At 41.8% G+C, this 13,826-nt stretch overlaps 1 long non-coding RNA gene across 3 annotated transcripts in view; it reads right to left on the bottom strand.

Annotated features, from left to right (window-relative positions):
* The window catches only part of LOC147056225 (uncharacterized), a 62,978-nt gene that overhangs the window by 41,302 nt on the left and 7,850 nt on the right, over positions 1–13,826 (bottom strand). Inside the window, exons 2-5 of one of the 3 annotated variants that reach the window (XR_015066043.1) lie at positions 11,886–11,983; positions 11,373–11,457; positions 11,160–11,270; positions 1,120–1,176 (exon numbers count right to left, since the gene is read on the bottom strand). This is a non-coding gene — a long non-coding RNA (uncharacterized LOC147056225). Of the gene's footprint in view, positions 1–1,119; positions 1,177–11,159; positions 11,271–11,372; positions 11,472–11,885; positions 11,984–13,826 lie in introns of all 3 variants that reach the window. The other 2 variants (XR_015066045.1, XR_015066044.1) reach the window with 2 other exon arrangements.

The raw sequence follows: 13,826 nt of genomic DNA, 5'->3' as shown, positions 1-13,826 counted from the left end.
AAAGTCAAGTGACGCTCGTGTAGGGTAACTAAGGGTGAGACACGACGTCAAAATGACCGCGCCCTACTGGTGTCTCTCTTCTGTTATTTGGGGCTTTTGTTAAATCTTGGATATAGTATTTAGCTGTATTTGGTAAAACCGCAGCAATTTGTTATTTACACTAGCGCACATCTGCACGTAGCTGAGCTTAAGATAACAATTTCAGATCAGACTAATTGTTGTTTCAGATCTGACAATTCCTGATGTTAAGGATTAAAGCTGTCTTCACGTTAAACATAACTGAACGGTATGACTATGATACACAAAAGAGATTTAGAGCATAAAATATCCAAATAATCATTAATCGAAATTAAATGATTATGAAGAAATTTAATAAATAAGTAAGAAAAAGAATTGTCAAGCTATGGCACCATCCCCTGGTGATACAATTTTACTGATTTATTATTTCCCCTACCCCACCACCAATGAAGGACTACAGATGGAAAATAGCACTTCTGCTAGAGCCGTCTTGTTATTGTTTATGTTGTGACAATTGTTTATGGTTTTACATGTCCTTTAAATAAACTCATTCATTCATTCATTCATTTTGACCTCTTGCATGGACTCCAGAAAAATCAATTCATGATCCCAGAATTGTACATTTTTTAGGCGTGGCTAAAGCATGACCCAGTGATGACTAGTGCTCCCTCTATGTAAGTACTGCATGCTTTCATTTCATCTGTAGTAGCTATCCATCACTATTGCAAGTCAATTAGTATAAAACCATGACCCATTTCTATGATTGCAGCGTCCAGTTTGCCATCAAGCAACGATTACGAATCCCAAAAATGAACTTCTCCAGAAGTGATATGTCATGTGCATTGCAACGAAGGAGCCAATAGCAAACACACTTGAGGAATGTTAATTTTTGTTTTCTTTGTTAATTTGTCTTGATTGTGATGGCACTGTTGAATAAGTCAGCTTAGTGGTGTTGCATGTGGGTCTCAACATAACCTCTTTATTTTCAGCGACTTTTCTAACTGAGAGTGGCGTAATAATGTGTACTGTATTTAGAATCTAATTTTGCCGTTGTTTCTTGAACTTTTGAGATTAATGTATTATTTGCTTCAGTTAACTTACCCAAAATCCACCAGAATTCCTCTTTTTTGCCATGGTAAATGATCCACCTGCCACAATCTGTAAAGCACGAACGCATGCATACACACACACACACACACACACACACACACACACACACACACACACACACACACACACACACACACACACACACACACACATAATAATTTTACAATCAAGAATTGCCTGAATTCTGAAGAATTCACCAAATTCTGAGAACACCTGCTATAGATGGCTAAGTGCCACTGTAGTTCAGTCTTTGTGCTTTGGTGCCTTCTGTTTTGTCTTAAGTAACCAAAATGCATGATCCATTGTTTTGAGATCCGTTCATCCTTAACAACATTACAGAATTTCTCTTACATTAAGAAGGTAGCTGCATTTTGTCAAATATACAATGAAAAGGCGTTTAGAATCTGAATACCGTAATTTTACGTCATGTGTAAAACACTAATTATTCATGAACCGGAAAAACATTGTCTGAAAATATCTAAATGAGCTTCCATATTCTTTAGTTATGGATTAGCTATTTAATAAATTCCCCTTTTTCACATTGGTAGGTTTATTGTTTATACAATCATTGTGCAATCATTACTTAAACAAAAGTAGCCAGGTGCATAAATTTGGGCACCCCAACAGAAAAATGACATAAATATTTAGTAGATCCTCCTTTTGCAGATACAACAGCCCTTTCTATAACATAGTGTTAGGGTTGATAGATTAATTTGATCCTATGCTTATGTTGGAATGTAACCTGTAATAATTAACCAAATGTGTCCCGTCTTAACAAAGTAGTAAAACAAAGTGCTAAGATCCCTTGAACTGATTGACCAGCTGCAGAGGAAGCAATCAAAGTTGTTCTGTTTACACAACATCGTAAAGCAGCCCCTTGCTAAGATTTGACGAGAGGCCAGGGGTTCACCCCCACCCTGTCCGCTCTCACCCCCACCCTGCTTCTCTCAATAAATATACCCTTGCAAGAGGCCCAAGTCAGACTTTGTTCAATCATCGCTGTACACACAGTGACGAATGACTTCTCCACTTCCAAGTGCTTAAAGGGCATACTATCTCCCGTGTGGTTCTTGCAAAATAAGTTAGAGTGAGCACCACTCTAACATTTTGGTGCCGTGACAGACAGAGGACGACATGCTGCTTTCCATTGACGGGCCAGCGTCCATTAGCCGGACCTAATAAAGAAAGACCTGGGAAGGAAATTCTTCGCTGGGCCAGTATCTTAGGTCTGCCTTCGTCTGACAGCAGCGGATTGACGGGATCCGGCAGTGCAACTAAGCAGGGGACAAGTAAGTTAAAGCCCTAAAGTTGTGTGATTGTGCTGTTGTGAAACGCGTAGAAAGTAATTGTGCACGAGATACGGCTTTGGTTTGTCCGAGCTATGAGACACGGCTTTGGTTTTTCTGAGCTATGAGATACGGCTTTGGTTTGTCCGGGCTATGAGATACGGCTTTGGTTTTCCTATGCAAAGAAACAGCTGGGGTTCTAGTCCCAGTGGAAGGAACGGGCTAAGAGAAAACAAAGCTTCTTTTTCTTATTTGAAGAAGGGCGTAGATTCTTTTTTGTCCGTTTTTCCAAGCTGTTTGCCTGAAAGTTGTGTGGTTGAGAGTATGACTGGTAGGATAAAATGACTAAAAAACAGTTCTACCATTGATCCACGGGAATAACATAGGTTAGGAATTTGTTGAAAGGTCAATTTAAACCTGCATTGAGGATCCTCAACAGAAAAAAAAAATAATTGTAAAAAACTAAAATACTAAAATTAAGATGGGAAATAAAAACGGTAAATCTCTAGCTCCTGAAGGACATGAGAGGTACATGGCGAGTAGATTTCTTAATTGTATGCGATACATGCCGAAGTGGAAGAAAAAGTGAGGAGTAGAAGGGAAGTTGAAAGTTGAAATGTGGAAAATAGTAGTTGAAGTTTTGGAGGAGAGTGTGGCTAGGAAGACAAAGGGGCTGAGAAAGGAAAGAAAAGAGAGAGAATTGAATTGTGCTAGAGTGTGGTTGAAAGCTTCACAAGAGAGAAGAGAACAAATTCAAAAGACAAAAAATAGAAAAGTGAAAAGTGATGAGGCCGTGAGTATGTTTGTCAGGCCGGAAGACAATGAGGCCACAGTGCGCAGGCGCGCTGTCCCGGCCGCAGCTCAAGCCGCAGCTGAAGGCACAGCTCAAGCAAAGTCAAAGTCTGCTTTATTGTCAATTTCTTCACATGCCAAGACACACAAAGAGATCGAAATTGCGTTACCCACTATCCCACGGTGACTAGACAATACATACAAGCAAATAGCACAAAGAGTAAAAACAAGAAGGCACAAACAACGAATAGATAAGAGCGATGAATAAGCAATAAACAAATAACCTAAATAAATAAACAAATAAATAAATAGATAAATAAGAGGAGCAAAATGGAGCAAGCGTGCATACAGCCAGAATATAGCGCAAAAGTACAGGACATTATGTAGCCGAGGGTGGAGGGGGGAGAGAGTTCAGGATCCTGACAGCCTGGAGTATGAAGCTGTTGGTGAGTCTGGTGGTGTGGGAGCGCAGGCTTCTGTACCTCTTCCCAGAGGGCAGAAGATCAAACAAAGAGTGAGCGGGGTGACTCACATCACACAAAATCGCGGTCGCCTTGCGGGTGAGATGGGAGGTGTAAATGTCCTTCAAGGAGGGGAGTGAAGCACCAATAATCCTACCGGCTGTGTTCACTATGCGCTGCAGGGCCTTCATGTTGTATTCAGTGCAGCTACCACCCCACACAGCGATACAACTGGAGAGGACGCTCTAAATGGTGCCACGGTAGAATGGCCTGGTGGAGCACCTGCTCGCCTGAGTTTCCGCAGGAAGTACAGGCGGCGCTGAGCTTTCTTCGCCAGTGATGCAGTGTTGGTGGTCCAGGAGAGATCTTCATCCAGGAATCTGGTGCTGCTCACTCTCTTCACCACAGCACCGTCGATGGTCAGTGGCAGGTGTTTGGTGTGACCCTTCCGGAAGTCAACAACAATCTCCTCGGTCTTGCTGACGTTCAGCTGGAGGTTGTTGTCCCTGCACCACGTGGCCAAAAGGTCCTCCAACCTGTATTGAGTCTTGTCGCCCTTGGTGATGAGACCCACCAGAGTCGTGTCGTCAGCAAATTTCAGCATGCGGTTGTTGCTGTAGGTTCCAGTGCAGTCATGCGTCAGCAGGGTGAAGAGCAGCGGACTGAGCACGCAGCCTTGGGGGACCCCCGTGCTCAGCATGATGCTGCTGGAGATATTGTTGCCAACACGTACCACCTGAGGCTTCTGACAGAGGAAGTCTAGTAGCCAGTTGCAGAGGAAGGTACTGAGACCCAGTTTGTCGAGTTTGCAGATGAGTCGCTGTGGTACAATGGAGGAGCAAGAAGAGCTTTCCGCTCCTATGCAAACTTGTATCCAAGTTTGACCTGCACCCTCCCCCATATAATAGCTAAAAAGGTCAGGGTCACATTATTAGAACTCCTGTATGAACAAGAAGTATGAATATGCTGCTAGATTTTCCCCAAATTTAGACAATGTAGATGTGTGCCCAATGATATACCGTAATTTTCGGACTATAAGTCGCGTTTTTTTTCATAGTTTAGGTGGGGGGGCGACTTAAACTCAGGAGCGACTTGTGTTTTTTTTCAAAAAAATTTACTTGATCATTAACACATTACTTACTAGTACAGTTGATCACCTCACACATTATTTTTAATACACTGAAAAAACGAATAAAGCAATTCACACTTTAAAGCACAATATTCAAGTTCATGAAACAAATATTCATTCATTCATTCATTTCTGAACCGCTTAGTCCCCATGGGGGTCGCGGGCGTGCTGGAGCCTATCCCAGCCGTCATCGGGCAGTAGGCGGGGGACACCCTGAACTGGTCGCCAACCAATCGCAGGGCACACAGAGACGAACAACCATTCGCACTCGCACTCACACCTAGGGACAATTTGGAGTGCTCAATCGGCCTATCAAGCATGTTTTGGGGATGTGGGAGGAAACCGGAGTGCCCGGAGAAAACCCACGCGGACACGGGGAGAACATGCAAACTCCACACAGGGAGGGCCGGAGGTGGAATCAAACCCGCACCCTCCTAACTGTGAGGCGGACGTACTACCCACTGCCCCACTGAGCCGCCATGAAAACAAATAAACAAAAAAAAAAAAAAAAAAAACTGAAAAAGAAATATAGTTATTTTCAAACTAAACTGAAAGAGGGTGATTTAAATTTCACCATTGGCCGTGACGCAACAACTGGGAGGGGAAAGCGCTGTTTTTTTTAGTTTTTAAAAAGCACAGGTCTGGTGAAGACAATTTAGTGTGGTGATGTAAACCCCCCCCCCCCAAAATAACAGTAGGGGCAGCAATGCAATTTAGGATGCAAGCTGTGCTTGTGATGGACAGCATGCGAGCACACATCACGCCAGACATGCAAATCACGAGTCCGACGGCGCGCGTACGCGGCATTGTTTACACGATCGATGATTGATGTATTTTATGATTTGGAGTGACAGATGGTTTGGTAATATTGTTGCTATATGATAGTTATTTGAAATATACTTTATATATTGTTATATGGGTCTGTGGAATAATTAGACATGCAAATCACGAGTCCGATGGCGCGCGTACGCGGCATTGTTTACACGATCAATGATCGATGGATTTTATGATTTGGAGTAACAGATGGTTTGGTAATATGGTTGCTATATGATAGTTATTTGAAATATACTTTGTATATCGTTATATGGGTCTGTGGAATAATTAGACATCGTTTAGCCTGTTGTTGCTGGTTCGTGTCTGTTTTTGGTGTTGGATTTTGACAAATACATTTGCCCCAAAAGTGCGACTTATACTCCGGAACCACTTATATATGTTTTTTTTCACGTTATTGTGCATTTTATGGGTGGTGCGACTTATACTCCGGAGCGACTAATAGTCCGAAAATTACGGTAGGTGCCAAGCCCTATTGCAGGGGAAGGCTACCCTCCAATACATGTTTTTTGGCCATGGACTTTGGAAGAGGCAAGAAAAGCAGTTGAAGGGGAAGTTTAAGATCAGGGGATGTTTGAGAATTTTTGTTATTTGTCATTTTTCACGTCCTGAGTGTTGTTAGTCACCTAAATGTTGAACAGAGACTGTGATGTACCGGAGTCAAATTACTTGTTTGGCACGCTCAAACATGGCGAATAAAAACTCTTGAATCTTGAATATAAAAACTAAAGTCCCAAATAATACAGTGGAGCCTCGGTTTTCAAACGCAATCCGTTCCAGAAGGCTGTTCGAGAAGTGAATCGTTAGAATTCCGAATCATGTTTTCCCATCACAAATAATGGAAAAAAAAATCTGTTCCAAGCAAAAAAAAACAACATTTTTTTTCATTTGCACATTTTTGTCCGATCGCGCAACTGCAGCGCACCGCCGAACGCGCAACCGTAGCGCTCCACCGACCGCGCAACTGCACCGCGCTGGTCACATTATTGTGACAGAGCCGTCGCTGAAATTTAGAAAATACTTTTAAAGTCCTGATGTACTTTCCAAAATTTAAGTGGATCTCAGTGCGCAGGGAGCTTAATTTTGTCCGATCGCGCAACTGCAGCGCACCGCCGAACGCGCAACCGCGTGAAATCTGTTGATGGACAGGTACACAAGGAGAATATCTCCAATCCAGTTGAAGTAAGAGATGATGAAACGGGAATCATAGCTTCAGTCTCCATTGTCCTATCCCCGAAATGCCCCATAAACCTGCTGGGACGAGATCTGATGACTAGATTGAGAATTGCAATAATTCCAGTAAAGGACGCTATGCGAGCATGTAGAGTAAGAGATGTTGACTCATATTCTGCACAAGCAGGGGAACAGATTTGCTGTTCCTATGACATCTCTCCTGAATAGAATCCAAGCTACCAAGCAGTTTACTGAGTGACGCTCGAAAACAACTGTCCCGACCTGAATCAGAAATGACTTGTAATCAATTACATGTCACCATGAATATTCTCACTGAGCTACAAGATGAATATATTGAAAGTTTTCTCAGTCACACAGAAGTAACATTAACATTTACTGCTCTGTACACTGATCGCAGGTCATTTACAGCTGCTGCTATGCTTCTGCCCGCTCCTCAAAAAGACAAATACAAGTTGTCGGCTGTACCCCACATTTTATTGTTTAAACCTCACAGTATAACATGGGCAAATGTGGGTTGCTGAATTAAACTTGCCGGATCTGTCACTGATTATGAGGACAAAGGTGGAGCTACAGTTCCAGTCGTGACATGTGGAAGCAAACAGTGTGTGAAGTGGCTTTTGGAAGGGCATGCGCTTGTGCGCTTCCCTGACTAATTGACATTTGTTTGACTGAAAAAGAGGAGAAGAGATTGGCTGAGTTTCCTGAAAAACTGTGGACAAAGGGCCCATCTGATGTAGGACTTTTAACGTCCATTCCCCCAGTACAGATCAAACAAAGATCAGAATGGCGTCCAAGAGTTAAGCAATATCCTTTAAAACAGGAGACTATAAATGGGATTGTCCCTGTTATAAATGATCTTTTGTCAGGAGAAATCATAAGGAAGTGTTCGGATTCTCCGTGCAACACTCCTATTTTTCCAGTTTAAAAGGCCAATAAAATTGATTGGCGAATGATACAAGATTTGCGAGCAGTGAATAAAGCAGTACAGACAAGAGTACCTATAATGTGCCTGACCCACACACACTTCTGGTTGAAACCTAACCAGACGTTTTTCACAGTAATTGATCTTAGCAATGCATTTTTCTTAGTGCCAATTCACCCAGACTCACAGTTTTGGTTTGTTATACATACACCATATTGCCACAGGGATTTGCTGATAGTCCAACTATTTTCATTCAAGCTATAGTGACCTGTTTGGCTGATTTTCAAATGTCAAACAAAAGGCAATTTCTAGTTCATGTAGATGATCTCCTGATAGCCTCTAAAAGCGAAGCTGCTTGCAAGGAAGACTCCTTAGCTTTGTTACACTATCTCTGCAAAACAGGGAATAAAGTAAGCAAAAACAAACTACAATGCGTCAGACAGGAAGTGAACTATTTAGGTCACACGTCAGCAGCTGGAAGACAAATACAGAAAACCAGGAAACAAATCATTGCAGATACACCGAAACCTGAGACATAAAAACAAATGTCATTTTTGGGGCCCTGCAATTACTGCAGAGCACGGATCCCATTTATGCAGAAAAGACGCAACTGCTGCTGAATATTGTGCATGGAGTTCTCATGGCAATGATAGAAATAATAATATGGACAGCAGTAGCGGATGATGCTTTTGTAATACTGAAACAGGCTCTGATGGAAACTACAACCCTTATCTTACCAGACTACAATAAAACCTTTGTGCAAACAGCAGATTGCAGGAATGGTTTAATGACCTCAGTATTGCTGCAGAGTCAACCGATTCAACCCATTCCAGCTTTCAACTCTTCATATTCTTCCTCCCTATTCCCTAAATTCCCACTTACCATAAATTCCACATTTTCAAATTAGAAATTCCACCAAATTCTCCAAAATTCCACCAAATTCTCCAAAATTCTGTTTTTTCCCTCTAAATTCCACATTTTTCAACAAATTCAACCCATTCCAACTTTATTCACCTTATGCTTCCCATATCAATCAAGTCAATCAAGTCAAGTTTATATAGCCCTAAATCACAAGCAGTCTCAAAGGGCTCTGTCCTCTGCATTTAACCCATCCCCATGTGATTTTGATCCATCCCCTGGGGGAGAGGGGAGCAGTGAGCAGCAGCGGCGCCGCGCTCGGGAATCATTTTTGGTGATCTAACCCCCCAATTCCAACCCTTAATGCTGAGTGCCAAGCAGGGAGGCAATGGGTTCCATTTTTATAGTCTTTGGTATGACCCGGCCGGGGTTTGAACCCACAAGCTTCCAGTCTCAGGGCGGACACTCTACTACTAGGCCACTGAGCTGGTAATTGCATATTCACCCCCTTGACCCCCACTTCCACTATGCTTCCACAATTCCACCCTTGACCCACACTTCCAGTGTGGCGGCCATCTTGGATTGACCCTAAAGTGACCCCAATGAGCCCTGATTGGACCAGAAGTGACCCCAGGTAACCCGGAAGTGACCCCAAATGAACCGGAAATGACCCTAAATGAACCAGAAGTGACCTCAGGCAAACCAGAAGTGACCCCAAATAGATCGGAAGTGACCTCAGGCAAACTGGAAGTGACCCCTAATAAACCGGAAGTGACATTTCGAAACCGGAAGTGATCCCATATAAACCGGAAGTGACCCAAATCAAACCGGAAGTGACCTTATTACAACAGAAAGTGCCCTCAATAGCTACATTTTTGCTAACTTCTACAATTTTTGTCCGATTCAACCCGTTTCAACATTTAACTCCGAAAGTGAAACTTTCGAAGCTGTATATTTTGTTTCGTTCCAAATTTCAAAACATTTTGGTGCAATTTTTTTTTTATTTCCATTCATTCTCAATGGGGATTCAACTTTTAAGTTACCGACAATTCAAAACTTTGAATTTTGAATTCCCCAAAAAGTAACCAGAAGTGACCCAAATAAACCAGACGTGACCTCAGCTAAACCGGAAGTGGCCTAAATTGAACCGGAAGTGATCCGAACAAACCGGAAGTGACATTTTTATACCGGAAATTACCCCAAATAAACAGGAAGTGACCTCAGCTAAACCGGAAGTTTCCTAAATTTTACCGGAAAAGACCCAAATAAACCGGAAGTGACCTCGGCTAAACCGGAAGTGACCTTGCTAAATCGGAAGTGACCCCAAATAAACCGGAAGTGTCCCAAATTAAACCGGAATATTTATATTTATTTGAAATTCCACCAAATTCTCCAAAATTCCGTTTTCACCTCTAATTTCCACATTTTTCGACCGATTCAACCCATTCCAACTTTCAACTCTTCATCTTTTTCCTCCCTATTCCCCAAATTTCAATTTCCCATAAATTCCACATTTTCAAATTTGAAATTCCACCAAATTCTCCAAAATTCCTATATAGAAATAGAGGTTTTTCACCTCTAAATTCTACGTTTCTCAGTAATTCAACTCGTTTCAAAATCATTCGGCAGTATTCCCCAAAAAGTTATTCAACCATTTCGCCTTCACACGCAATTTCTCCAGAAATTGCAAATTCTAGTTTCATAAATAGTGTTTGTTTCATGGAGTTTTTCTGTGAAGAACCCAGAGAGGGTTATTTGGTTATTATTTATTCCATGAATAGTGTTATTATTTATTTCTTGACTTTTGTTCTGTGAAGAATCCAGAAAGGGTTATTTGATTGTGATTTCTGGAAAACAATACATTTACAGTTACAAACTGACCCCGGCCCCCCATCAGAGAAGGGAAAAGTTATGTGGCCCCCACAGGAAAAGGTTTGGGGACCTCTGGTCTACATCATGCTGCACTTGGTTTTCTATCCCTGTTTGTCACAACTTGTAGACCAGTCAGTTTGGGAGTCTTGTGTACTGTGCAGTCACTGATTTTCCTTTAGCATGCTGATGTCAAACAAACAGAGGCGGCTTTGCAAGCAACTCCCATACTTCAAATAAACATTATACATTTACATATGGGTGGGACTCGTGATGTGGAGGGCTACTGTACTGGTCATCACTCTGGACTGGACCTTTGAGTTGCAAACAGTTCTCAAACTATGATGATCCAATGGAGTGATGATGGCCACTTGAAGTAAAAGGAGGGGCATGTTCCTGCACATAGTTGTGCAGCTTCGGGAAAAGAAGTGGTATTTTGAGTTACAATGCCCTGTGAGGATGCTGTACTTACTATAGAGAGGCAAAAGAGATGTAATCAATCCTAATTTGTCACCTAACACTGCAGATGTCACAGAGGTCAATCATCATTCCTAATTCGATGTATCAACCTCGTCAATCAAAATTTTACAGGATACACTCAGTGTCAATTTAGTCGAGAACTTCCTCAATCAATGTGAAATTCCATGATTGACATTTGTTGACTTGAAATACTTGAGTGAGATACATACAATAATTCCTGAAACAAGGGGGAGTATGAAGAAATTTGGAAGACTTTGGCCAGTATAAGCCAGTGGAGCAGACAGGAGCAGTTGGAACAGACCGAAAATGATCGTCGGTACCTAAAACACAGTAAAATTATGTTACAAATATTTTTATACTATTATATTATATGGGAATGAAAATGAAATATGCACAAAATTTAAAATCTTGCGTTTACTCACTGCAGCCGCTTCCATGTCAAACCAGGAGAAGAAATGTTGTCTTCTGACTGAATCTGTTGACATCAGCTCTTGCATTGCAATTTTTCTGCAATTGAGAAACTATTCATAGGGTTAATCTGGAGAGAATTGTTTGTTTGTTTGTTAACTGTTTTTCACAAAAATACTCTACCATTTAAAAACAAAGAGATGTGCTGATTTTCTCATATTTTATAGAATTTTTAATTTTTGAAAAGGCTCCAAAACTCAGCAGTTTATTTTTCATTCAAAAACAAAGAGATGTGCTAATTTTCACATATTTTATATTTTATAGAATTTTAAATTTTTGAAAAGGCTCCAAATCTCAGCAGTTTATTTTGTTAGAAAATGTTTGATAGTGTTTGAAAAGATTCAATACGTGAGATGGATATAGACATAAACTGTATTCATCCTTTTTGAATTGCTCCCTCAGACAATTCTGGTGCAGCAACATTCATACCACAGAGTGGGTATATAAAACACACACAGAATATCCACCTGCGCCAAGCCGATCTGCAATGGTGGAAGGCTTCTGCGTCGCCTAGTGGACGACCAAACCCGGTACGGCCCGACATTGCAGCAGAACTGGACTGGACCTTTGAGTTGCAAACAGTTATCAAACTATGATGATCCAATGGAGTGCGATCACATCACAGAAAAATGAGGAAAAACGTAAAGGACAAAAAAAAAAAGAAAAGAAAGAACACAGGCCTTCATGGCAGCGCCATCAAAAATAAAAAAAGAAATTGTTATTACTGTAGTTCAACCTGCTACAGGAGCTGCTGAAGACCTTCTACACTGCCATCATCCAGTCTATCCTCTGCACCTCCATTACTGTCTGGTTTGGATTGGTGACCAAACAAGACAAGCACAGACTCCAACGGACAATCAGGACTGCGGAAAAGATAATCAAGACCAACCTCCCATCTATCCAAGACTTGTACCTATCCAGGACCAGGCAACGTGCAAGTAACATCTCTACAGACCCTTCTCACCCAGGTCACAGTCTGTTCGAACTATTCCCCTCCAGACGGCATTACAGAGCGCTGTACGCCAAAACCAGCAGACACAGACACAGCTTCTTTCCCCAGGCTGTTGCTCTGATGAACTCACACCACTCATAGAGTCTCAGAGACATCACTGGGCAATAATATCCTGTTCTTGCCACTTACCGTATTTTTCGGACTACAAGTCACGTTTTTTTTCATAGTTTGGGTGGGGGACGACTTATACTCAGGAGCGACTTATATGTGAAATTATTCACAAATTTTCAAAATTCAAAAATCCGCGATGTAGTGAAACCGCAATAAACGAACCGCGATGTAGCAAGGGATTACTGTCATTTGAACTGCAACTGACAGCAGCGGCGCGGCGCACACGTGGCGGTGTTTACATAAAGGGCAAAGGATTCAATTACGGGATTTAATGACTTGGAGTGACAGAGATTGTTTGATAAAATTGTTGTTTATAATTATATGGGCCTGTGGAACGGCTCAGTGGGGCACTGGGTAGCACGCCTGCCTCACAGTAAGGAGGGTGCGGGTTCGATACCACCTCCAGCCCTCCCTGTGTGGAGTTTGCATGTTCTCCCCGAGCCCGCGTGGGTTTTCTCCGGGCACTCCGGTTTCCTCCCACATCCCAAAAACATACTTGGTAGGCCGATTGAGCACTCTAAATTGGATGGTTGTTCGTCTCTGTGTGCCCCGGAATTGGCTGGCAACCAGTTCAGGGTGTCCCCCGCCTGCTGCCCGATGACGGCTGGGATAGGCTCCGGCACGCCCGCGACCCCCGTGGGGACAAAGCGGTTCAGTTAATGGATGGATGGGCCTGTGGAATAATATGAACTGCAACTGAGACGAGTTCGGCGCACACATTGTTGACATAATGGACGATCGATGGATTTAATGATTTGGAGTGACACAAATGGTTTGATAATATTGTTGCTTGTATAATAGTTATTTGATATATAATTTATATATCGTTATATGGGCCTGTGGAATAATTTGAACTGCAACCGAAGTCAGCGGCGCGGCGCATACCTGGCATTGTTTACAAAAAGGATGATCAATGGATTTAATGATATGGAGTGAAACAGATTGTTTGATAATATTGTTGTTTATACAATAGTTATTTGAGATCTAATTTATATATCGTTATCTGGGCCTGTGGAATAATTTGAACTGCAACTGATGTCAGCGGCGCGGCGCACACCTGGCATTATTTACATAAAGAACGATCGATAGATTTAATGATTAGGAGTGACAAAGATGGTTTGATAAAGGTGTTATTTATGTTATAATAATAATAATAATAATAATAATAATAATAAACATTGTATTTATAAGGCACCTTTCAGGACACTCAAGGTTGCTCCACATAGGCATAAAAGCAATTTAAGAAAGGACACAGTTTAAAAAAGCCAAGAGCACTTGCAGCAGA

This window comes from Syngnathus leptorhynchus, chromosome 5, assembly GCF_054491065.1.
Source record: "Syngnathus leptorhynchus isolate UIUO chromosome 5, UIUO_Slep, whole genome shotgun sequence".
NCBI classification, from domain to species: Eukaryota; Metazoa; Chordata; class Actinopteri; order Syngnathiformes; family Syngnathidae; genus Syngnathus; species Syngnathus leptorhynchus.
Note: the sequence above shows the minus strand (reverse complement) of the source record. Positions and strands in the feature narration are given on the sequence as shown.